General features: G+C 40.8%; 1 non-coding gene and 1 pseudogene across 1 annotated transcript; one reads left to right on the top strand and one right to left on the bottom strand.

Annotated features, from left to right (window-relative positions):
* The first annotated feature begins 20,399 nt into the window (after positions 1-20,399).
* On the top strand, positions 20,400-20,578 carry LOC135023805 (U1 spliceosomal RNA; annotated as a pseudogene).
* Positions 20,579-22,661: 2,083 nt separating this feature from the next.
* Positions 22,662-22,824, bottom strand: LOC135023663 (U1 spliceosomal RNA). The gene has a single exon (XR_010220603.1). It is a non-coding gene; the product is annotated as a U1 spliceosomal RNA (small nuclear RNA).
* Between the last annotated feature and the right edge of the window lie 1,872 nt (positions 22,825-24,696).

The raw sequence follows: 24,696 nt of genomic DNA, 5'->3' as shown, positions 1-24,696 counted from the left end.
GCATGTGCCTGCATTTTCTGCGGCACCCCGCAGAGAATGTGATCGCCTCTGCCTGTCAATCGGGGCGGGGAAGGGGGGGAGAGGTGGGTCAGCAACACTCCATTTCCAAGTCAGGGATGGAGCGGTGCGGGGGCAAGGCTTCAAAATGGGGTCTGCAACGGAGGAGACACAGGGGGCGTGGTCACAGCGGCTGTATGACATCACATTCAGCCGCTGTGATCACAAAAATGGTGGCGGCTTCCTGCGCGCACATACAGTCTGCACCAGCAGGAGCCTACACCATTTTTTATGATCACGCTGAACTGCAGTGCGACTGCAATTACAGCATGGTCAAGAAGGGAGGCATCATGCTGGGTGGCCATGCCCTGTCACTGTGCAGGAGCCAGCACCGCTCACACACTAGTCCCCGGGTGCAGCCCCCAACCCCCGGGACACCCGGAGCAACAAAATGTAGATTCAGGCCACCAGGCCACGCCCCTACCTATGAAACCATGCCTCCTTTTTACCATTGCGCTGCTTATCTGCGCGCACTGCATTACAATCTCCCTCGCCACCTCTCTGGGTGTCACCAGTGATAGTGACACTTCTGCCATGCTTGTAGCAGCTGGTCCTAAGATCTACGCCTCAAACCCTGAGTGTTTGCCCTTGTGACTTGTTGATCATCATAGCGAAGCAGATGCTTACAGAAAACTGCAGGGGCTTAGATTGAAAATAAAAAAATTGATGGGTATAAGGTAGAGAGGAGCGGGTTCGGTTCTCCGAGAACCGAATTCCCCACGAACTCCACGTGGTTTACACTGGTCCGAGGCAGGCTCGGTTGTTCCCGCCTGACTCGGAAAACCTGAACAAGGGAAAATGTCATCATCCCGCTGTCGGATTCTCGCGAGATTCGGATTCCATATAAAGAGCTGCGCGTTGCTGCCATTTTTACTCGTGCATTGAAGAGAGAGCGGAGAGGACGTGGCTATGTTCTCTCAGTGGAAATCTCAATATCAGTGCTCAGTATCAGTGGTTACTTATTGCTGCTCAGTAATACTAGTAGTGTGTCTCTCCTGCTCAGTGTCAGTTCTCAGTAGTATCCTCATCAGTGCTCAGTATCACTGCTCATTGTCTTGTGCTGCATTGTGGTGCTCAGCATACTACAGTACATTACTAATAGTCCAGTGCTGCATCTTGCTGCTCAGTGTCAGTTCTAGTATCCTCATCAGTGCTCACTATCACTGCTCATTGCATTGTGGTGTTCTGTATACTACAATAACATAGTAATATAGTAACATAGTTTTTGAGGTTGAATAGAGGCAAATTGCCCATCGTGTTCAACCTGTTTTAAGTTGTGATGATTCTACATACTTGCTGAATAATGTTTTATGACTAGTTAGCTACTATAACTCATGTTACCCCCGGATTAACCATGTTGATATTTTAAGTATTATAACCTTGGATAGCTTTTTCATTCAGAAATGTATCCATTCCTTTTTTAAATCCAATTACAGAGTCCGCCATTACCACCTTCCCTGGCAGGGAATTCCACATCCTGATTGCCCTAACAGTGAAGAAACCTTTCCTCCATTGCGTTCTGAACTTTCCTCCAGTCGCAGCGAGTGACCACGTGTTCTTTTAATAAATAATTCCTCTGATAACTTTTTGTTATGTATCTTTACATATTTGAAGATATTAATAATATCTCCTCTTAGGCACCTCTTTTCTAGTGTATAAATATTCAGCCTAGTAAGTCTTTCCTTATAGTCCAGTACTTTTAGGCCTTTAATCAATTTAGTCTTCAGGATCTCTTACACTTCCATGAGCAGCAGAGTAGTGCAATGGAAGCATGCTGGGCCCATAACCCAGAGGTCGATTGATCGAAACTATTCTCTGCTATGTGCATTTTTTTTTTTATAATTAAAGTAATCAAAAACTGGGATTGATATTTTGGCTCTTTTATTTTTACTTAAAGTACAATAACTTTTATCATTTTAATTTGTTTTAATAGTATATTGACAGCATTGTTTTCTTTAAAAAATCCACTTAATTTTCTTTACCCTATTACTGAAATGGTAATTGACAAAAACAAACTACATTGTCACCAGAAGAGCAATGCAAAATGTACAAGTGATATATGAAAATCATCTTCCATCTTGAATTTCAATGATGCATTGGGACAACAATTTGTGAGAAACATCTTCACCCATAAAGAAAGATTTTCTTAATTCCTTACCTGTGTGCTGATTAGATATCACCTTGTTTTCACATTAAACAGACTTCCCCGTGAGGAAGCAGCAAGGATGCAGTGACGTTTCCTGGTGTCAACCTGTATTATTTCAGTAGACATTGAAATGAGGATGCATCTTTGATGCCTTTCCAATGAAGCAAGTTTATTTCAGTAATAGGTGAAAAACCATTCCTACAAAGGTGTTAATCAGAGACTTGGCTTTGTGGACACTTTTCAGAGAGCAAATTTGTTAGCATAAACATAAAATCAGAAAATGAAGAGCTGTTTAATCACTCAATTGGACTTTTCTGCCAGCATATTTTTTTTTCTCTGCAACCCACTGCTAAATTGTGCTTCCTAGCTGTTTTTTTTATAAAATCACTTAATCAAATCTAACTCTGATTACATCAGAGAAGGCCAGGTACCCTACACCATAAGGGGGGTTTTTGAAATTTTGACTTGTCTACTTAAAGATCACCAAAATCTGATTACAAGGTCAATTACATCCCTGGGTGGGATTGAACCACCAACCTTTTGGTTAATAGCCAAACATGCTAACCGATTGCGCCACAGAGACACCTTGCAAAAGTCAATACTGGATACAGAATGATTTGGTGGGTGTGGAAGAGCCCACATCTTACCAAATAGAAGAAATTCCTATATTTGGAGCACTCTTTTGATGATTAATGATGTGAAAAAGATGAAAACTGTCTATAATTAAAACTTAGCTTTTATTTATCCAATACTCAACTAAAATAAAATAACAGGGGTATATTAGACGTATCAATTACTTATTCCCCTTTTAAACAGTGGTAAAAATATGAATAATTCAAAAAAGAGCAAATATCATCATCTTAAAATTATTTGTATATTTTGCTCAACAATGGATGATAAGAAAAATGATAGTAATCTATCAAACTTATCCAATGAACAGCAGTAATCACAGAAATTAATGACAAAAAATGATAGTAATCTATCAAAAAGTGGCAACAGGGTCCGCCTAACACCACATACGGCTTCTCAGGCTGCCGTCCGCTGCCTTTCTTTCCACGGCACAACCCACGATCCCACTCTCATCTGTCCTCCGCTCCAATGATGAGGTCAGACAGCAGATGGGATCAGTGAACTGGAGTGCCGACTATCCTTTGCCCTCAGAGTTACAGTCACAGTCTCACACTTGACCAGTTACCTGCAGGTAATTTTGATAAAATAACAAGTACCAACGCATACAAAAACATGGCAATAAACAAGGCGCAATTATTGGGGATATAAACACCTGTGATTTTGTTTTAACTTGTGCCTATTAAGATAATATCAATTGTTACCTAGCAACAGCAATGTTTTTTATTAGGAGCAGGTCTGTTTTGTGCAATCTCATTGCACAATAAATGTTGTTAAATGATGCAGTGTTATTAACACAATTGTGATTTAGTCTATTACTGTGGGCCTTTTTATTTCATTTTCGGACTCTGGCTCAGACCCAAGTGGCGCATTTAGGACCCTGCAAGGCTCATAAGCATCAGGGCCCATCTAACACCACGTTGGGGTCTCTAGCCAGTGTGCCAGTTCTATCTTTTTTCTGTGACACAGTCGACGGTCCTACTCTCATCTTTCCTCCGCTCATGGATGAGGTTAGACAGCAGATGGGACTAGCAGACTAGAGTGTCACTATCTAATTTTCTACTATCCATGCCAGCATAATCTTGTTTTTTCTTTATTTGCATTTGTTACATACCTGACAAACAACACTAATGTGTCAGTTTTTCATTCAAGATACAAATGAATCATTTTGGAGACAGAATGTTGCAGTAAAACCCAATTGTAACTATGTATTCTCTAACAGACATGGATATTATTTTCTCTTTAACATGGAAGAGATGTTAAAACACAGATTTACTCTGTGAAATATGGGGAGAAGCTGATCTCACATACACAGCAGTATTTTTCTGCAAGGTGTAATTAATTATATCACCAATATCATCTCTGCTGCTCACAGGATATTTTTGATAGATTACTATCATTTTTTGTCATTAATTTCTGTGATTACTGCTGTTCATTGGATAAGTTTGATAGATTACTATCATTTTCTTATCATCCATTGTTGAGCAAAATATACAAATAATTTTAAGATGATGATATTTGCTCTTTTTTGAATTATTCATATTTTTACCACTGTTTAAAAGGGGAATAAGTAATTGATACGTCTAATATACCCCTGTTATTTTATTTTAGTTGAGTATTGGATAAATAAAAGCTAAGTTTTAATTATAGACAGTTTTCATCTTTTTCACATCATTAATCATCAAAAGAGTGCTCCAAATATAGGAATTTCTTCTATTTGGTAAGATGTGGGCTCTTCCACACCCACCAAATCATTCTGTATCTGGTACACTATTCCTGGGAGCACCTCCAACGTCAGAATAGTTGCCCACTTGGGCTTGATATATTTTTTCTGTTTAGTTGGTTGTTTGAGATTTAGTCATTCAATTATAACCAGTCTGGTGCAGGGTAAACCAAGTTTTGCCACATACTGTTTTCTGAGTTCTTTACTCAGCTCTCCACCCTAGCACAGACATAACAATTCTTCTCAGATCGGACAGACCATTCTATGAAAAACGTTCCTTAGCTGTCTGTTTCTCTAATCTTGACCACTTCACCAGATAGATATGTCTCAGTTCAAACTTCTCTCGGAACTAACATCGAAACGTAAAATAGATGATTTGGATAGTATTTTTTCCAGCTCTGTCAGCGTTTCTGAACCAGAACCAAACTGGGAAGGGGACTTTCAAAAACTAAAAAGACTGTTACAGAAACAAATCCGAACCAACTGGGACCTAACGAGTTTGGAGAATTATATCAAACACAAAATCGTCCCAAGGGGTCTACGCCCAAAAACCTTCCCGGCTTTTGAGTTAGCAACGGAGAACTTAAAACAGGAGTGGGAAAAAGCTCTCCTGAAATGTTCATCAGAACTGATCGGGATCCTCATTAAGCACGACCATTTGGCCCTTGAAGAATGCCAAAAAGAGATTAACATCCTGGGCAAGAAATTAGAAACCTGGGAACAAAACAAGAATTTTCAGAAGTGCTTTGAGGACCAGAAAAAGGAACTGGAACAATACGAAGATACTATCATAGAGAGAAAAAGAACAAAGTTTGCACGAGACACAAGAGATTTTGTCAACAATAAAGTGTTCAGATGGCATAAGATATCAGATCAACAACCTAGAAGGCATAGAGAGGACTCTTATATATCATCTGAAATTGACTCCTCAGGCAGTGAGGATACAGGTGATCACACATCTTCAAGCACTGCTAGCCACAAAGGAGAATTGGATCAAAGACTCTCTTTTTTAGAGGACGGCAGGACACGTCGGGGACAAGCCACAAGAGGAAGACGAGACGTGGCCGTAAGAAAAAACAAAAACAGACAGAGATGGGAATCACCCCCACCGGGGAGATATCCAATTCGAACGTACAAGAAAAAATGAGCGATAGTGACACACTCAATATTATCAACCTCTCTGAACGGATCCTTACAGAAGATCATATCAATATATTCAGGAAGGGCCTATCTTTTTCACCCTCTAAGCCTTTTAATAGGTTTTTGTGGGAGAAAAACCTACGCCTTTTTGGAAGAAAACTTCTTTTAAAGAAGTTCTTCTCGATGAAATCAGATGATAATCTTTCTCTTCCACACTCCTCAGGTCAGGGAATAAGCCCAGAAGAAGGGGACAATATTCCATCATGGTCCTCTCAAGAAGAGGAAGCTCTGGAGTCCCTTGAGGAACTATCCAGGAATGAATCACAATCCCTGGATAACTCTATTACTACCAGAAAAATTTGCAAAAAAAGATCAACATTTATTCCTCAGGAATCTATTAGTCCAGAAACCACGGTTTTCCTAAATTTGGTGTCCAGAGAATTTGACAATATTTACAAGAAATCTGGACATAACAGACGGACAGGTAACCTGAACCAGAAGGAAAGATCGGCCGTAGCAGAGATAAAGGAATGGGATGATGTCATAATCAAACCCTCGGATAAAGGGGGCAACACCGTTTTGTGGCCCAAAGTTATGTACATGAGGGAAGCTTCAAGACAGCTAAATGATACAACATGCTATCAAAAACTTATACTCAACCCTACCCAAAACTATATGGAGTTGTATAACAACATGATAAACCGGGCTTTCACAAATGGTACGATCCTTAAGGAAGAACGTGATTTTCTATATATGACCAATCCAAAAATCCCAACATTTTATCTACTCCCAAAAGTTCATAAGGATCTACAGGAACCGCCAGGACGCCCTATAGTGTCCGGAATAGGTGGACTCTCGGAAAAGGCCAGTATTTTTCTGGACACCCATCTCAGAACACATGTAACACAGCTAGCCTCATATGTTAAAGACACACCAGATGTCCTGAGAAGACTAAATGATGTCCACCTAGAGTCCAGACACATCTTAGTCAGTATGGACGTCGAGTCTCTTTATACGTGCATATCCCATGATCTTGGGTTAAAAGCAGTTGAATATTTCCTACGCATGGAAGGAATGGGTGATTTTCAACTCTTTTTGCTGAAATTATTAAAATTTGTACTGCACAGAAATTATTTTGTCTTCAATGACCACTACTACCTTCAGGTTAGAGGGACGGCTATGGGGGCGGCATGTGCGCCCACATATGCCAACCTCTTCCTGGGGTGGTGGGAAAGAGAACATGTTTTTTCTGACATCAATGATCAACATACACAGCATATTATCACCTGGCTGCGTTATATAGATGACGTTCTCGTCATCTGGGATGGTTCTGAAAGTGAACTGTTTGATTTTCTAACAGATCTTAATAAGAACAACCTCAATTTGAGACTAACGATGAATCATAGCAGTCAGGAAATCTCCTTTCTTGATCTAAAAATCTATAGGGATGGAGGAAACATGTTAGCTACAGAGCTACATCGTAAGGAGACAGCTACAAATAGCATTCTCCATAATTCCAGCTCACATTTCCCTCCCACTATAGCGAACATCCCCAAAGGGGAGTTCCTAAGATTAAAGAGGAACTGTTCGGATGAGGCAACCTACCGACACAAAAGTGAGGAGGTAGCGGCCCGTCTCAAGGAACGAGGCTACAGCAATAGATCCATTAAAAAGGCACGGAACTCCCTTTTGAAAACAACTAGGAATTCCCTCATCTTCCAAGAAAAGAAAGTGAAGGATCAAGATGACCTGAGATTTGTGGGAGACTTCTGTCAGGAGTGGAGACAACTTAAAGAAGGTATACAAAAACACTGGCATGTTCTGTTGTCTGACTCAGACCTAGCAACTAGCCTGGGAGACAAGGTCTCGATGAGCTGGAGAAGGTCACCCAACCTAAAGGACTATTGGGTACAAAGTCATTACCAACGACTCCCTTCCGTCTCTCCTTCAGTAAGAGGCACATACCCTTGTGGGACCTGCAGGGCCTGTGACTATATGAAGCCAACACAAGAAATCACAGACAAATTTGGTAACCAACACAGGATCTCCGATTACTTCAACTGCAAAACAACCAATGTGGTGTATTGCCTACAGTGCCTGTGTGGCAAAAGATATGTGGGAATAACCACACGGATGTTTAAACAACGGATTTTGGAACATGCAGGAACAATCCGAAACGTGGATAGGGATATGCAGAACTTCCGACAAATAACCACGGTGGCCAGACATTTTCATCTCCACCATAATGACAACACCCATCGAATGCAAGCTTTTGGCCTGGAAAAGGTCAAACTTGGAATCAGAGGGGGCGATGTAATGCAGGAACTACTCAAAAAGGAGAGCCAGTGGACCTACCTATTGGGAAGTTTAGCTCCATCAGGTCTCAACGAACACATAAACTATACGGTGTTCCTATGATGATTATTTACATGTGATATTGAGACACGCCATTTAGATCTCGATGGCGCCAATGTATGCGCTCTCTCTCTTTCTCTCTTTCCCCTTTCTTAACTCAACCTTTCCTTAGGCTCCAACAAATTCGTGCTACCCCGGCCTGCAAGACCTATTTTCATTACATGCTGTGTATCAGGCCACTTTTCATTAGATGTATCAACATAATAATTGCAATAGCAAATTAAATCACCAGTATATTTCAACAATATACAACTATTACCCCAATTTTTAACCTACTCCCCCCTTGGTGTCCTCCTTGACTCACCGTCCTTTCCCTTTCCTCCCCACTTTTCACCAGTTCTATTATTATCATTATTTTTATTTCTATAATTCTTACACATTCTGTACTCACTAGTATTCTTATTATTTGAATATACACACTCTTTAGACCGTTTTGAACAACAACTAGGTACACTTTTTGACATTACCTATCAAGGTAACATCTTTATCACCCACAAACATTTGTTTTGTGTTTTCTCACATGTGCACTTTTAATTTTGTGTTTAATGTCACTTTTTTCAATTTTGTCACTTTTATTCACATATTTTTCATCTCTGATACCACAACCATCAGGTCACAATTACATCTGCTCGATGATTTTTCGAGCAGACCTACACATAGAACCTAAATTAATCACCTGCAGTCAATTTCTACACAATCAGGTTTCATAACATTCACAATACAGAGCACCAACACTAATGATACACAACAACCAAACAAGCCTCCCCTGCACTGTAGTCACCCATTTCCCATTATTTAACCCTTTTTTTCCCCATTCTGTCATCCCTTCCCCCTCCCCTTCCAATTTTCCCTTCCCTCAATTACACCCCCCTTTTCTCCTCCCCCTTTTGTTTTCACTTCCCTCCCCCCCCCTCCCCCTTTCCCCCCTCTTTCCCCCCCCCCCCCCCCCTCCCTTTTCCTCCCCCCCCCCCTCCCCCGCTTTTTTCCCCCTGGTCCCTCCATACCCATTTCCCCCCCCCCCCCCTCCCAAACCCCCGCCCCCCCCCCACCCCCCTTTTATAAAAAATTTTTTTTTTTATATTTATATTTATCTTTATAATCTCTAATCCTTAATTTTCATGTTTCATTTTTAATTTCTAATTTTATATTTATATTTATTCTTATTTTTACATTCTTTATATTTATTTTTATTTTACAGTTATATTTATTGTCTTATCTATACCTATCTCATACCCATTTACATTTATCATTATTATTACTATTATTTTCAAATTTATACTCATTTTTATTCTTATTTATTATTTTTTATTATTATCATTATTACTTTTATTTATTTTGCATTTTTCTCTCCTCCGTATTTCCCCAAATTTCAACTTCGTATTCATCAGTGCATAATTTTACTCTATACGGACTTTGGCGGGAAAGCCTAAACTTTAAGGTTATATTATCAAAGATGAATATTCGGCGAGGATAATGCACAATATTTCCATCTCCAGAACAAGATTTGTTCCTCTAAATAGAGTTTTATGTATTTATTATTTATCATAACCGTCTATTAATTAGTAAATTACAGTCACTTTTATCTTACTTACGACGATTGGGTCACCAACCTCTGTCACTGGCATATTTTGATTAACAGGTCGGTCATGTTTATATCTATTTTCATTATTTTTTATTATTATTTCCTATTATCCCTATTATGATTATTACTTTTATTTTGATATCACTATTATTATTAGTATTATCACAGGAGATATTTCCTCTTACTAATCAATTAATTTCTGCATTAAGAATGTCATAGCTTAAATCTCCTGAAACATATTGTCGATTCTAATTATGTTAAATGTATGTTTAGAAAACGCACATTGTCTTTAATCTTATTTTTCTGTTGGATTTTCAGCTTATATAACTGTGATTTGATTAACCATTATCCTCCATAAAAAAATTCTGTTTATTAATTAAACCGTTATTCGATATTTTTGATCTAACACACCATACGCTTTGAACATTACTTTAATTGATTCCATTGTGATCCACATATATTAACTTTCATTTATGGAGGTTTAATAGAATAAGCACTGCCTGGTGGATAGAATTGTTTAACAAAAATTATGCCATAATTAGTGGTCTACGTATATTAACTATTACTTATGGAGCTTCAATAGAATAAGCACAGCCAGGTGGATGGAAGCGCTGAACAAACCTATGCCATAATTAGGCAATTAAGAACTCAGGAAAGGGATTGGTTGATGATCCCCTTTTTAAATGCACCATCTGAACACCACCATAGGCTGCCAGGTGAGCAAGCCCAGGTGGTGAAACGTACGTCCAACTAACGGCCTCACGCACGGACTCCTCACTGCAGGAGGAGCCGTGACCAACAGCAGTCATTCAGAACGGCTGAGCGGCAATGATCCATCGAGTTCGGGGAGATCGCGAGTGGTAATGTACAATAACCTACGGGTCAGACTCACTCACCCGACACTCCCCACACACTCTCTCTCTTCCTGTCAACTTTCACTTTCACGGACAGACACCCGGTCTCCGGTGGCGCATCCGGACCCTGCAAGGCAAGTGGCAACAGGGTCCGCCTAACACCACATACGGCTTCTCAGGCTGCCGTCCGCTGCCTTTCTTTCCACGGCACAACCCACGATCCCACTCTCATCTGTCCTCCGCTCCAATGATGAGGTCAGACAGCAGATGGGATCAGTGAACTGGAGTGCCGACTATCCTTTGCCCTCAGAGTTACAGTCTCACACTTGACCAGTTACCTGCAGGTAATTTTGATAAAATAACAAGTACCAACGCATACAAAAACATGGCAATAAACAAGGCGCAATTATTGGGGATATAAACACCTGTGATTTTGTTTTAACTTGTGCCTATTAAGATAATATCAATTGTTACCTAGCAACAGCAATGTTTTTTATTAGGAGCAGGTCTGTTTTGTGCAATCTCATTGCACAATAAATGTTGTTAAATGATGCAGTGTTATTAACACAATTGTGATTTAGTCTATTACTGTGGGCCTTTTTATTTCATTTTCGGACTCTGGCTCAGACCCAAGTGGCGCATTTAGGACCCTGCAAGGCTCATAAGCATCAGGGCCCATCTAACACCACGTTGGGGTCTCTAGCCAGTGTGCCAGTTCTATCTTTTTTCTGTGACACAGTCGACGGTCCTACTCTCATCTTTCCTCCGCTCATGGATGAGGTTAGACAGCAGATGGGACTAGCAGACTAGAGTGTCACTATCTAATTTTCTACTATCCATGCCAGCATAATCTTGTTTTTTCTTTATTTGCATTTGTTACATACCTGACAAACAACACTAATGTGTCAGTTTTTCATTCAAGATACAAATGAATCATTTTGGAGACAGAATGTTGCAGTAAAACCCAATTGTAACTATGTATTCTCTAACAGACATGGATATTATTTTCTCTTTAACATGGAAGAGATGTTAAAACACAGATTTACTCTGTGAAATATGGGGAGAAGCTGATCTCACATACACAGCAGTATTTTTCTGCAAGGTGTAATTAATTATATCACCAATATCATCTCTGCTGCTCACAGGATATTTTTGATAGATTACTATCATTTTTTGTCATTAATTTCTGTGATTACTGCTGTTCATTGGATAAGTTTGATAGATTACTATCATTTTTCTTATCATCCATTGTTGAGCAAAATATACAAATAATTTTAAGATGATGATATTTGCTCTTTTTTGAATTATTCATATTTTTACCACTGTTTAAAAGGGGAATAAGTAATTGATACGTCTAATATACCCCTGTTATTTTATTTTAGTTGAGTATTGGATAAATAAAAGCTAAGTTTTAATTATAGACAGTTTTCATCTTTTTCACATCATTAATCATCAAAAGAGTGCTCCAAATATAGGAATTTCTTCTATTTGGTAAGATGTGGGCTCTTCCACACCCACCAAATCATTCTGTATCTGGTACACTATTCCTGGGAGCACCTCCAACGTCAGAATAGTTGCCCACTTGGGCTTGATATATTTTTTCTGTTTAGTTGGTTGTTTGAGATTTAGTCATTCAATTATAACCAGTCTGGTGCAGGGTAAACCAAGTTTTGCCACAAAAGTCAATACTGACAAAGGCTAATAATCATTCATCTAGAACGTTTCCTAGAAAAACTTTAAAAAGTCAATAATCTGGAGAATTTTTGTAAGAAACACATTGGTACTTTCCCATGATGAGTGAGTGCTTCAGGATTTCTTGCACTTACATGGGCTATTAACCAAAAGGTTGGTGGTTCAATCCCACCCAGGGATGTAATTGACCTTGTCATCAGATTTTGGTGATCTTTAAGTAGACAAGTCAAAATTTCAAACCCCCTCTTATGGTGTAGGGTACCTGGCCTTCTCTGACGTAATCAGAGTTAGATTTAATTAAGTGATTTTATAAAAAACAGCTAGGAAGCACAATTTAGCAGTGGGTTGCAGAGAAAAAAATAACATTTTAAACCTATCGGTAATTTTTTTTTTCTCGTAGTCCGTAGAGGATGATGGGGACTCCGTAAGGACCATGGGGGATAGACGGGCTCCGCAGCAGACATGGGCACTTTAAGAAAGACTTTAGATCTGGGTGTGCACTGGCTCCTCCCTCTATGCCCCTCCTCCATACCTCAGTTAGAGAAACTGTGCCCAGAGGAGACGGACAGTACGAGGAAAGGATTTTTGTTAATCCAAGGTCAAGATTCATACCAGCCACACCAATCACACCGTATAACTTGTGATATACTACCCAGTTAACAGTATGAATCAAATCTAACTCTGATTACATCAGAGAAGGCCAGGTACCCTACACCATAGCAGGGGTTTTCGAAATTTTGACTTGTCTACTTAAAGATCAACAAAATCTGATAATAAGTTCAATTACATCCCTGGGTGGGATTGAACCACCAACCTTTTGGTTAATAGTCGTATACACTAACTGATTGCGCCACAGCGAAACTTTGCAAAAGTCCATACTGACAAAGGCTAATAAGCATTCATCTAGAACGTTTCCTATAAAAACTTTAAATAGTCAATAATCTGGAGAGTTTTTGTAAGATGTTTCTTCCATCAACCAATGAAGAAACACATTGGTACTTTCCCATGATGAGTGAGTGCTTCAGGATCTCTTGCACTTACATGTGCAGCAGAGTACTGTAATGGAAGCATGCTGGGTCCATAACCCAGAGGTAGGCAGATTGAAACTATCCTCTGCTATATGACTTGTCTACTTAAATATTACCAAAATTTGATCACAAGGTCAATTACGTCCCTGGATGGGATTGAACCACCAACCTTTTGATTAATAGCTGAACACACTAACCGATTGCGCCACAGAGACACTTTGCAAAAAGTACATACTGACAAAGACTAATAAGCATTCATCTAGAACGTTTCCTAGAAAAACTTTAAAAAGTCAATAACCTGGAGAGTTTTTGTAAGATGTTTCTTCCAGCAACCAATGAAGAAACACATTGGTACTTTCCCATGATGAGTGAGTGCTTCAGGATCTCTTGCACTTACATGTGCAGCAGAGTACTGCAATGGAAGCATGCTGGGCCCATAACCCAGAGGTAGGCAGATTGATACTATCCTTTGCTATATGCATTTTTTTTGTTCATTAAAGTAATCCAAAACTGGGATTGATATTTTAGCTTTTATTTTTACTTAAAGTACAATAACTTTTACCATTTTAATTTGTTTTAATAGTATATTGACAGTGTTGTTTTCTTTCAAAAATCCAATTAATTTTCTTTACCCGATTATTAAAATGGTAAGTGACAAAAACAAACTACATTGTCACCAGAAGAGCAATACAAAATGTACAAGTGATATATTAAAATCATCTTTCCAGCTTGAATTTCAATGATGCATTGGGGCAACGATTTTGTGAGAAACATCTTCACCCTTAAATAAAGATTTTCTTAATTCCTTACCTGTGTGCTAATTAGATATCACCTTGTTTTCACATTAAACAGACTTCCACATGAGAAAGCAGCAAGGATGCAGTGGCGTTAATGTTTCCTGGTGTCAACCTGTATTATTTCAGTAGATATTGAAATGAGGATGCATCTTGCTGCCTTTCCAATGAAGCAAGTTTAATTTAGTAATAGGTGAAAAACCATCCCTACAAATATGTTAATCAGATACTTGGCTTTGTGGACACTTTTCAGAGAACAAATTAGTTAGCATAAAAATAAAGCCAGAAAATGAAGAGCTGTTTAATCACTCAATTGGATTTTTCTGCCAGCATATTTCTTTTTCTCTGCAACCCACTGCTAAATTGTGCTTCCTAGCTGTTTTTTTATAAAATCACTGATTCAAATCTAACTCTGATTACATCAGAGTAGGCCAGGTACCCTACACCATAAGAAGGGGGTTTGAAATTTTGACTTGTCTACTTAAAGATCACCAAAATCTGATAACAAGGTCAATTACATCGCTGGGTGGGATTGAACCACCAACCCTTTGATTAATAACCAAACACACTAACCGATTGCGCCACAGAGACACTTTACAAACATGCATACTGACAAAGGCTAATAAGCATTCATCTAGAACGTTTCCTAGAAAAACTTTAAAAAGTCAATAATCTGGAGAGTTTTTGTAAGATGTTTCTTCCATCAACCAACGAAGAAACACATTGGTACTTTCCCATGATGAGTGAGTGCTTCAGGATCTCTTGCACTTACATGTGCAGCAGAGTACTGCAATGGAAACATGCTGGGCCCATAACCCAGAGGTAGGCAGATTGAAACTATCCTCTGCTATATGCATTTTTTTTGGTTAATTAAAGTAATCCAAAACTGGGATTGATATTTTTGCTCTTTTATTTTTACTTAAAGTACAATAACTTTTACCATTTTAATTTGTTTTAATAGTATATTGACAGTATTGTTTTCTTTCAAAAATCCACTTAATTTTCTTTACCCTATTATTAAAATGGTAATTGACAAAAACAAACTACATTGTCACCAGAAGAGCAATACAAAATGTACAAGTGATATATTAAAATCATCTTTCCAGCTTGAATTTCAATGATGCATTGGGGCAACGATTTTGTGAGAAACACCTTCACCCTTAAATAAAGATTTTCTTAATTCCTTACCTGTGTGCTAATTAGATATCACCTTGTTTTCACATTAAACAGACTTCCACATGCGAAAGCAGCAAGGATGCAGTGGCGTTAATGTTTCCTGGTGTCAACCTGTATTATTTCAGTAGACATTGAAATGAGGATGCATCTTGCTGCCTTTCCAATGAAGCAAGTTTAATTCAGTAATAGGTGAAAAACCATTCCTACAAAGGTGTTAATCAGAGACTTGGCTTTGTGGACACTTTTCAGAGAGCAAATTTGTTAGCATAAACATAAAATCAGAAAATGAAGAGCTGTTTAAACAGCTACTGCCTGAGGGTCTCTTGACCTGGTGCAATACCTCTGTAGCTTTTTGTTGAGGCGGGACGCCATCATGTCTATCTGGAACAGTCCCCACCGACTTGCAATCTGTGCGAAGACTTCCTGATGGAGTCCCCACTCTCCTGGATGTAGGTTGTGTCTGCTGAGGAAGTCTGCTTCCCAGTTGTCCACTCCCGGAATGAACACTGCTGACAGTGCGCTTACATGATTCTCCACCCAGCGAAGAATTCTGGTGGCTTCCGCCATCGCCACTCTGCTCCTTGTGCCGCCTTGGCGGTTTACATGAACTACTGCGGTGACGTTGTCTGACTGGATCAGAACTGGTTGGTCGCGAAGTAAGGTCTCCGCTTGACATAGGGCGTTGTATATGGCCCTTAGCTCCAGGATGTTGATGTGAAGACAAGTCTCCTGACTTGACCAAAGACCTTGGAAATTTCTTCCCTGTGTGGCTGCTCCCCAACCTCGGAGGCTCGCGTTCGTGGTCACCAGGATCCAGTCCTGAATGCTGAACCTGCGGCCCTCTAGAAGGTGAGCACTCTGCAGCCACCACAGGAGAGATACCCTGGCCCTGGGGGACAGGGTGATCAACTGATGAATCTGTAGATGTGACCCGGACCACTTGTCCAGTAGGTCCCATTGCAAGATCCTCGCATGGAACCTGCCGAAGGGAATGGCCTCGTATGATGCCACCATCATTCCCAGGACTCGAGTGCAGTGATGCACTGACACCTGTTTTGGTTTCAATAGGTTCCTGACCAGAGTCATGAGTTCCTGGGCCTTTTCTATCGGAAGATAAACCCTTTTCTGGTCCGTATCCAGAATAATGCCCAAGCAAAGTCAGACGAGTCGTAGGAACCAACTGCGACTTCGGGATATTGAGAATCCAGCCGTTTTGCTGTAACACCTTCAATGAAAGTTATACGCTGTTCAGCAACTGCTCTCTTGATCTCGCTTTTATGAGGAGATCGTTCAAGTACGGGATAATTGTGACACCTTGCTTTCGCAGGAGCACCATAATTTCTGTCATTACCTTGGTGAAAATTCTCGGAGAAAATTCTGGAGAGACCAAACGGCAACGTCTGAAATTGGTAATGACAATACTGTACCGCAAATCTTAGGTACGCCTGATGAGGTGGATAAATGAGTACATGAAGGTATGCATCCTTTATGTCCAGAGATATCATAAAATCCCCCCCTTCTAGGCTGGCGATGACCGCTCTTAGCGATTCCATCTTGAACTTGAACCTTTTCAAGTATAGGTTCAGGGATTTTAAATTTAATATGGGTCTGACCAAACCGTCCGGTTTTGGGACTACAAACAGGGTCGAATAATTTCCCTTTCCTTGTTGAAGCAGGGGAACCTTGACCACCACCTGTTGAAGATACAATTTGTGAATTGCATTTAACACTATCTCCCTTTCCTGGGGAGAAGATGGTAGGGCCGATTTGAAAAACCGGCGAGGAGGCACCTCTTCGAATTTCAGCTTGTAGCCCTGAGAAACAATTTCTATTGCCTAGGGATCCACCTGCGAATGAACCCAGATGTGGCTGAAAACTCGAAGACGTGCCCCCAACTGGGCGGACTCCTTTAGCGGAGCCCCAGCGTCATGCGGTGGATTTTGTAGAGGCCGGGGAGGACTTCTGTTCCTGGGAACTAGCTGTGTTGTGCAGCTTCTTCCCTCTGCCCTTACCTCTGGCAAGAAAGGACGCACCTCGTACTTTCTTGTTTCTCTGTGATCGAAAGGACTGCATTTGATAATGTGGTGCTTTCTTAGGCTGTGAGGGAATATAAGGCAAAAAATTTGATTTACCAGCTGTAGCTGTGGAGACAAGGTCCGAGAGACCTTCCCCAAACAATTCCTCACCCCTGTAAGGTAAAACCTCCATATGCCTTTTTGAGTCGGCATCACCTGTCTATTGCCGGGTCCATAGGACTCGTCTAGCAGAAATCGACATAGCGTTTATTCTAGAACCCAGTAGACTAATGTCACTTTGAGCATCTCTCATATATAGGACAGCATCTTTTATATGCCCTATGGTCAATAACATAGCATCCTTATCTAGGGTCTCAATCTCTGCTGATAAGGTATCTGTCCATGCTGCCACCGGGCTACAACCTCGGCCGACGCAATTGCCGGTCTGAGTAAGGTACCAGAATGTGTGTAAATGGACTTTAGGGTAACCTCCTGCTTGCGGTCAGCAGGGTCCCTGATGGTAGCCGTATCCTGGGATGGCAGCGCTACCTTTTTGGATAAGCGTGTCAATGCTTTATCCACCCTAGGGGAGGATTCCCACCGTATCCTGTCCATTGGCGGGAAAGGATACGCCATAAGAATCCTTTTGGGAATCTGCAGCTTTTTGTCTGGAGATTCCCAAGCTTTTTCACATAATTCGTTCAACTCATGTGAGGGGGGAAAGGTTATCTCAGGTTTCTTTCCCTTATACATGTGTACCCTCGTGTCAGGGACAGGGGACTCTGTGATGTGCAAAACATCTTTTATTGCAATAATCATATATCGAATACATTTAGCCAATTTTGGTTGTAACTTTGCATCATCGTAGTCGACACTGGAGTCAGAATCCGTGTCGGTATCTGTGTCAACTATTTGGGATAGTGGGCGCTTTTGAGACCCCGAAGGTCCCTGCGACATAGGGACAGGCATGGGTTGACTCCCTGACTGTTCCCTAGCTTCAGCTTTGTCTAATCTCTTGTGTAATAAGTTTACATTAGCACTTAAAACATTCCACATATCCATCCAGTCAGGTGTCGGCGTTGTCGATGGAGACACCACATTAATTTGCTCCTGCTCCTCTCTAGGAGAGCCTTCTACCTCAGACATGTCGACACACGTGTACCGACACACCATACACTCAGGGAATCCTCTTATCTGAGGACAGTTCCCCAACAAGGCCCTTTGGAGAGACAGAGAGAGAAAGTATGCCAGCACACACCCCAGCGCTATATGACCCAGGAAAAAAACACAATCATTTTATGTTTACCCAGTAGCGCTGTATTTCCATATATATATGCGCCTAATTATGTGCCCTCTCTTCTTTAAGACCCTCTTTCTACCGTGGTATAAGCAGGGGAGAGTCCATGGAGCTTCCCCTCAGCGGTGCTGTGGAGAAAATGGCGCTGGTGAGTGCTGAGGGAGAAGCCCCACCCCCTCAGCGACGGGCTTCTGTCCCGCTCAAATATAGTAAAAAAATGGCGGGGGCTCTTATATATATATACAGTGCCTAGCTGCATATATATTTATTTTGCCAAAGAGAGGTCTATATTGCTGCCCAGGGCGTCCCCCCTGCGCCCTTCACCCTTACACTGACTGCCGTGTGTGAGGTGTATGGGAGCAATGGAGCACAGCTTTACTGCTGTGCGTTACCTCAGTGAAGATCATGAAGTCTTCCGCCGCCTCTGAAGTCTTCTTTTCTTCTCATACTCACCCGGCTTCTATCTTCCGGCTCTGCGAGGGGGACGGCGGCGCGGCTCTGGGACGGACGGCGAGGGTGAGACCTGCGTACCGATCCCTCTGGAGCTAATGCTGTACAGTAGCCTAAGAAGCAGAGCCTATCAACTCACAGAAGTAGGTGTGCATCTCTCCCCTCCGCCCCTCGATGCAGGGAGTCTGTTGCCAGCAGGCTCCCTGAAAATAAAAAAATCTAACAAATATACTTTCTGTCAGGAAACTCAGGAGAGCTCCCTGAAAAGCACCCAGTCTCCTCTGGGCACAGTAGTAAACTGAGGTCTGGAGGAGGGGCATAGAGGGAGGAGCCAGTGCACACCCAGATCTAAAGTCTTTCTTAAAGTGCCCATGTCTCCTGCGGAGCCCGTCTATCCCCCATGGTCCTTACGGAGTCCCCAGCATCCTCTAGGACGTAAGAGAAAAATTATGCTGGCAGAAAAGTCCAATTGAGTGATTAAACAGCTCCAGAGCTGCTCTGTAAGGCAAGTAAAAGGGTGTGGGCCCTGCAGCACTACCTGTAGTTTGCATTGTGCATTGGAAGCCTAGTTTGCTGTCTGTTTCCACTTCTTTTTTCTTGAGCCCCTCCCGTCTATACCCTTGTGCACTATCCTGACTTCTCCTCCCGTCTGCTTACTTTGTGCCTTCCAATGCACAATGCAAACTACAGGTAGTGCTGCAGGGCCCACACCCTTTTACTTGCCTTACAGAGCAGCTCTTGAGCTGTTACAGTGCCCAGCTGCTGCAAGAAATCAGCGTGAATGCTTCAGGGGCTGGGGCATGGCCAACATGAGCCCCACACCGAAGGAGGGTGGGGGTGTTTAATGCCAACTAGGGGTCTCGCACAATGCGAACTACAGGTAGTGCTGCAGGGCCCACACCCTTTTACTTGCATTACAGAGCAGCTCTGGAGCTGTTACAGTGCCCAGCTGCTGCAAGAAATCAGCTTGAATCCTTCAGGGGCTGGGGCATAGCCAACATGAGCCCCACACCGACGGAGGGTGGAGGTGTTTAATGCGAACTAGGGGTCATCCAAGTGCCGCAAAAGGCCGCCATGCCCTGCACGCCCCTTTTCTCTTTTCATATGCAGACGAGGGTTGAAGCCAACTTTGACCCACTGCTTGGATGACATCGCCATATGCAAATCCATCTGCTGCAGGCCTTCCCCCAGGAATGCTTGCACTAGTTGTTGCATTTGGTTTGTTGTTTGGGGGTGCTTCAGTATTAGGCAGCCTTCTGCCCTCCCATGTTCATCTGAAAATATGTGTTCTCCCTGCAGTTGTTGTCCCCAGATGAGAGTTCCCTTGTGCTGCCTCAGTTGAATCTCCTTTACTTGACAGAGATGTGCCTGAGCAGCGGCCCTCCCCAGCCCTATCCCAAATCATACTTATTTTGCATAGGAGATACCATGGTCATGAAGACTGTTCTCCCAGGGTGCGGTTCATTCATTGCATTCTGGGTATGCTGACCCCTGTGATTTCCCCAAATGTGGGAAACTCGACTGCATTATTTAATGCGAACTAGGGGTCATCCAAGCACCGCAAAAGGCCGCCATGCCCTGCATACCCCTTTTCTCTTTTCATAAGCAGACGAGGTTTGAAGCCAAAATTGACCCACTGCTTGGATGACATCACTTGCTGCCTTTCCAATGAAGCAAGTTTAATTTAATAATAGGTGAAAAACCATCCCTACAAAGGTGTTAATCAGATACTTGGCTTTGTGGACACTTTTCAGAGCACAAATTTGTTAGCATAAAAATAAAGCCAGAAAATGAAGAGCTGTTTAATCACTCAATTGGATTTTTCTGCCAGCATATTTCTTTTTCTCTGCAACCCACTGCTAAATTGTGCTTTGTGGCTGTTTTTTTTATAAAATCACTTAATCAAATCTAACTCTGATTACATCAGAGAAGGCCAGGTACCCTACACCATAAGAGGTGGTTTGAAATTTTTACTTGTCTACTTAAAGATCACCAAAATCTGATAACAAGGTCAATTACGTCCCTAGGTGGGATTGAACCACCAACCTTTTGGTTAACAACTGAACACGCTAACTGTTTGTGCCTCAGAGACACTTTGCGAAAGTACATACTGACAAAGGCTAATAAGCATTCATCTAGAACGTTTCCTAGAAAAACTTTAAAAAGTCAATAATCTGGAGAGTTTTTGTAAGATGTTTCTTCCATCAACCAATGAAGAAACACATTGGTACTTTCCCATGATGAGTGAGTGCTTCAGGATCTCTTGCACTTACATGTGCAGCAGAGTACTGTAATGGAAGCATGCTGGGTCCATAACCCAGAGGTAGGCAGATTGAAACTATCCTCTGCTATATGCATTGTTTTTTGTTAATTAAAGTAATCCAAAACTGGGATTGATATTTTTGCTCTTTTATTTTTACTTAAAGTACAATAACTTTTACCATTTTAATTTGTTTTAATAGTATATTGACAGTATTGTTTTCTTTCAAAAATCCACTTAATTTTCTTTACCCTATTATTAAAATGGTAATTGACAAAAACAAACTACATTGTCACCAGAAGAGCAGTACAAAATATACAAGTGATATATTAAAATCATCTTTCCAGCTTTAATTTCAATGATGCCTTGGTGCAACAATTTTGTGAGAAACATCTTCACCCATAAAGAAAGATTTTCTTAATTCCTTACCTGTGTGCTGATTAGATATCACCTTGTTTTCACATTAAACAAACTTCCCCTTGAGGAAGCAGCAAGGATGCAGTGACGTTTATGTTTCCTGGTGTCAACCTGTATTATTTCAGTAGACATTGAAATGAGGATGCATCTTGCTGCCTTTCCAATGAAGCAAGTTTAATTCAGTAATAGGTGAAAAACCATTCCTACTAAAGGTGTTAATCAGAGACTTGGCTTTGTGGACACTTTTCAGAGAGCAAATTTGTTAGCATAAACATAAAATCAGAAAATGAAGAGCTGTTTAATCACTCAATTGGACTTTTCTGCCAGCATAATTTTTTTTCTCAGCAACCCACTGCTAAATTGTGCTTCCTAGCTGTTTTTTATAAAATCACTTAATCAAATCTAACTCTGATTACATCAGAGAAGGCCGGGTACCCTACACCATAAGAGGGGGTTTGAAATTTTGACTTGTCTACTTAAAGATCACCAAAATCTGATAACAAGGTCAATTACGTCCCTGGGTGGGATTGAATCACCAACCTTTAGGTTAATAGCCATACACACTAACTGATTGCGCCATAGCGACACTTTGCGAAAGTACATACTGACAAAGGCTAATAAGCATTCATCTAGAACGTTTCCTAGAAAAACTTTAAAAAGTCAATAATCTGGAGAATTTTTGTAAGAAACACATTGGTACTTTCCCATGATGAGTGAGTGCTTCAGGATCTCTTGCACTTACATGGGCTATTAACCAAAAGGTTCCCACCCAGTGATGTAATTGACCTTGTGATCAGATTTTGGTGATCTTTAAGTAGACAAGTCAAAATTTCAAACCCCCTCTTATGGTGTAGGGTACCTGGCCTTCTCTGACGTAATCAGAGTTAGATTTAATTAAGGTGCGCAAGGGCATAGAAGGGAGCGGTTTAAGAAAAGAGAAGTGGAAACAGACAGCAAACTAGGCTGGAGAGAGACCTGAGACAAAGAGATCTGAATTATACGAGAGCCGACCAGGGGAAACACAAATTATGCAGTCAAGTTTCCCACATTTGGGGAAATCGCAGGAGCAGCACACCCAGAGTGCAATGGGTGAGCCTTGCCCTGGGAGAAGCACCTTCATGATCATAGTATCTCACCTGGCAGGTAAGTAGGAGTTGGGCTAGTGCTGGGGAGGGTCGCTGCTCGGGTACGCCCCTGTCAAGTGAAGGAGATCCAACTGAGGCAGCACAAGGGAACTCTCGAAAGAAGAACAAGGCTAGAGGAAGATCTGAGACAAAGAAATCTGACTTTTGCCAGAGCTGACCAGAGGAAAGCACAAACACAGTACCCCACTACCACCAGGAAACATTAACGCCACTGCATCCTTGCTGCTTTCTCATGTGGTAGTCTATTTAATGTGAAAACAAGGTGATATCTAATTAGCACACAGAAAAGAAAATTAAGTGAATTTTTGAAAGAAAACAATACTGTCAATATACTATTAAAACAAATTAAAATGGTAAAAGTTATTGTACTTTAAGTAAAAATAAAAGAGCAAAAATGTCAATCCCAGTTTTGGATTACTTTAATTAACAAAAAAAATGCATATAGCAGAGGATAGTTTCAATCTGCCTACCTCTGGGTTATGGACCCAGCATGCTTCCATTACAGTACTCTGCTGCACATGTATGTGCAAGAGATCCTGAAGCACTCACTCATCATGGGAAAGTACCAATGTGTTTCTTCATTGGTTGATGGAAGAAACATCTTACAAAAACTCTCCACATTATTGACTTTTTAAAATGTTTCTAGGAAACGTTCTAGATGAATGCTTATTAGCCTTTTTCAGTATATGCTTTTGCAAAGTGTCGCTGTGGCGCAATCAGTTAGTGTGTAAGGCTATTAACCAAAAGGTTGGTGGTTCAATCCCACCCAGGGACGTAATTGACCTTGTTATCAGATTTTGGTGATCTTTATGTAGACAAGTCAAAATTTCAAACCCCCTCTTATGGTGTAGGGTACCTGGCCTTCTCTGATGTAATCAGAGTTAGATTTGATTCAGTGATTTTATAAAAACAGCTAGGAAGCACAATTTAGCAGTGGGTTGCAGAGAAAAAGAAATATGCTGGCAAAAAAATCCAATTGAGTGATTAAACAGCTCTTCATTTTCTGGCTTTATTTTTATGCTAACAAATTTGTTCTCTGAAAAGTGTCCACAAAGCCAAGTCTCTGATTAACACCTTTGTTGGGATGGTTTTTCACCTATTACTAAATTAAACTTGCTTCATTGGAAAGGCAGCAAGATGCATCCTCATTTCAATATCTACAGAAATAATACAGGTTGACACCAGGAAACATTAACGCCACTGCATCCTTGCTGCTTTCTCATGTGGAAGTCTGTTTAATGTGAAAACAAGGTGATATCTAATTAGCACACAGGTAAGGAATTAAGAAAATCTTTATTTAAGGGTGAAGATGTTTCTCACAAAATCGTTGCCCCAATGCATCATTGAAATTCAAGCTGGAAAGATGATTTTAATATATCACTTGTACATTTTGTATTGCTCTTCTGGTGACAATGTAGTTTGTTTTTGTCAATTACCATTTTAATAATCGGGTAAAGAAAATTAATTGGATTTTTGAAAGAAAACAATACTGTCAATATACTATTAAAACAAATTAAAATGGTAAAAGTTATTGTACTTTAAGTAAAAATAAAAGAGCAAAAATATCAATCCCAGTTTTGGATTACTTTAATTAACAAAAAAAATGCATATAGCAAAGGATAGTTTCAATCTGCCTACCTCTGGGTTATGGACCCAGCATGCTTCCATTACAGTACTCTGCTGCACATGTAAGTGCAAGAGGTCCTGAAGCACTCACTTATCATGGGAAAGTACCAATGTGTTTCTTCATTGGTTGATGGAAGAAACATCTTACAAAAACTCTCCACATTATTGACTTTTTAAAATGTTTCTAGGAAACGTTCTAGATATATGCTTATTAGCCTTTGTCAGTATGTACTTTTGCAAAGTGTCGCTGTG

The sequence above is a fragment of the Pseudophryne corroboree genome, unplaced genomic scaffold, assembly GCF_028390025.1.
Source record: "Pseudophryne corroboree isolate aPseCor3 unplaced genomic scaffold, aPseCor3.hap2 scaffold_400, whole genome shotgun sequence".
NCBI lineage: Eukaryota > Metazoa > Chordata > Amphibia > Anura > Myobatrachidae > Pseudophryne > Pseudophryne corroboree.
Note: the sequence above shows the minus strand (reverse complement) of the source record. Positions and strands in the feature narration are given on the sequence as shown.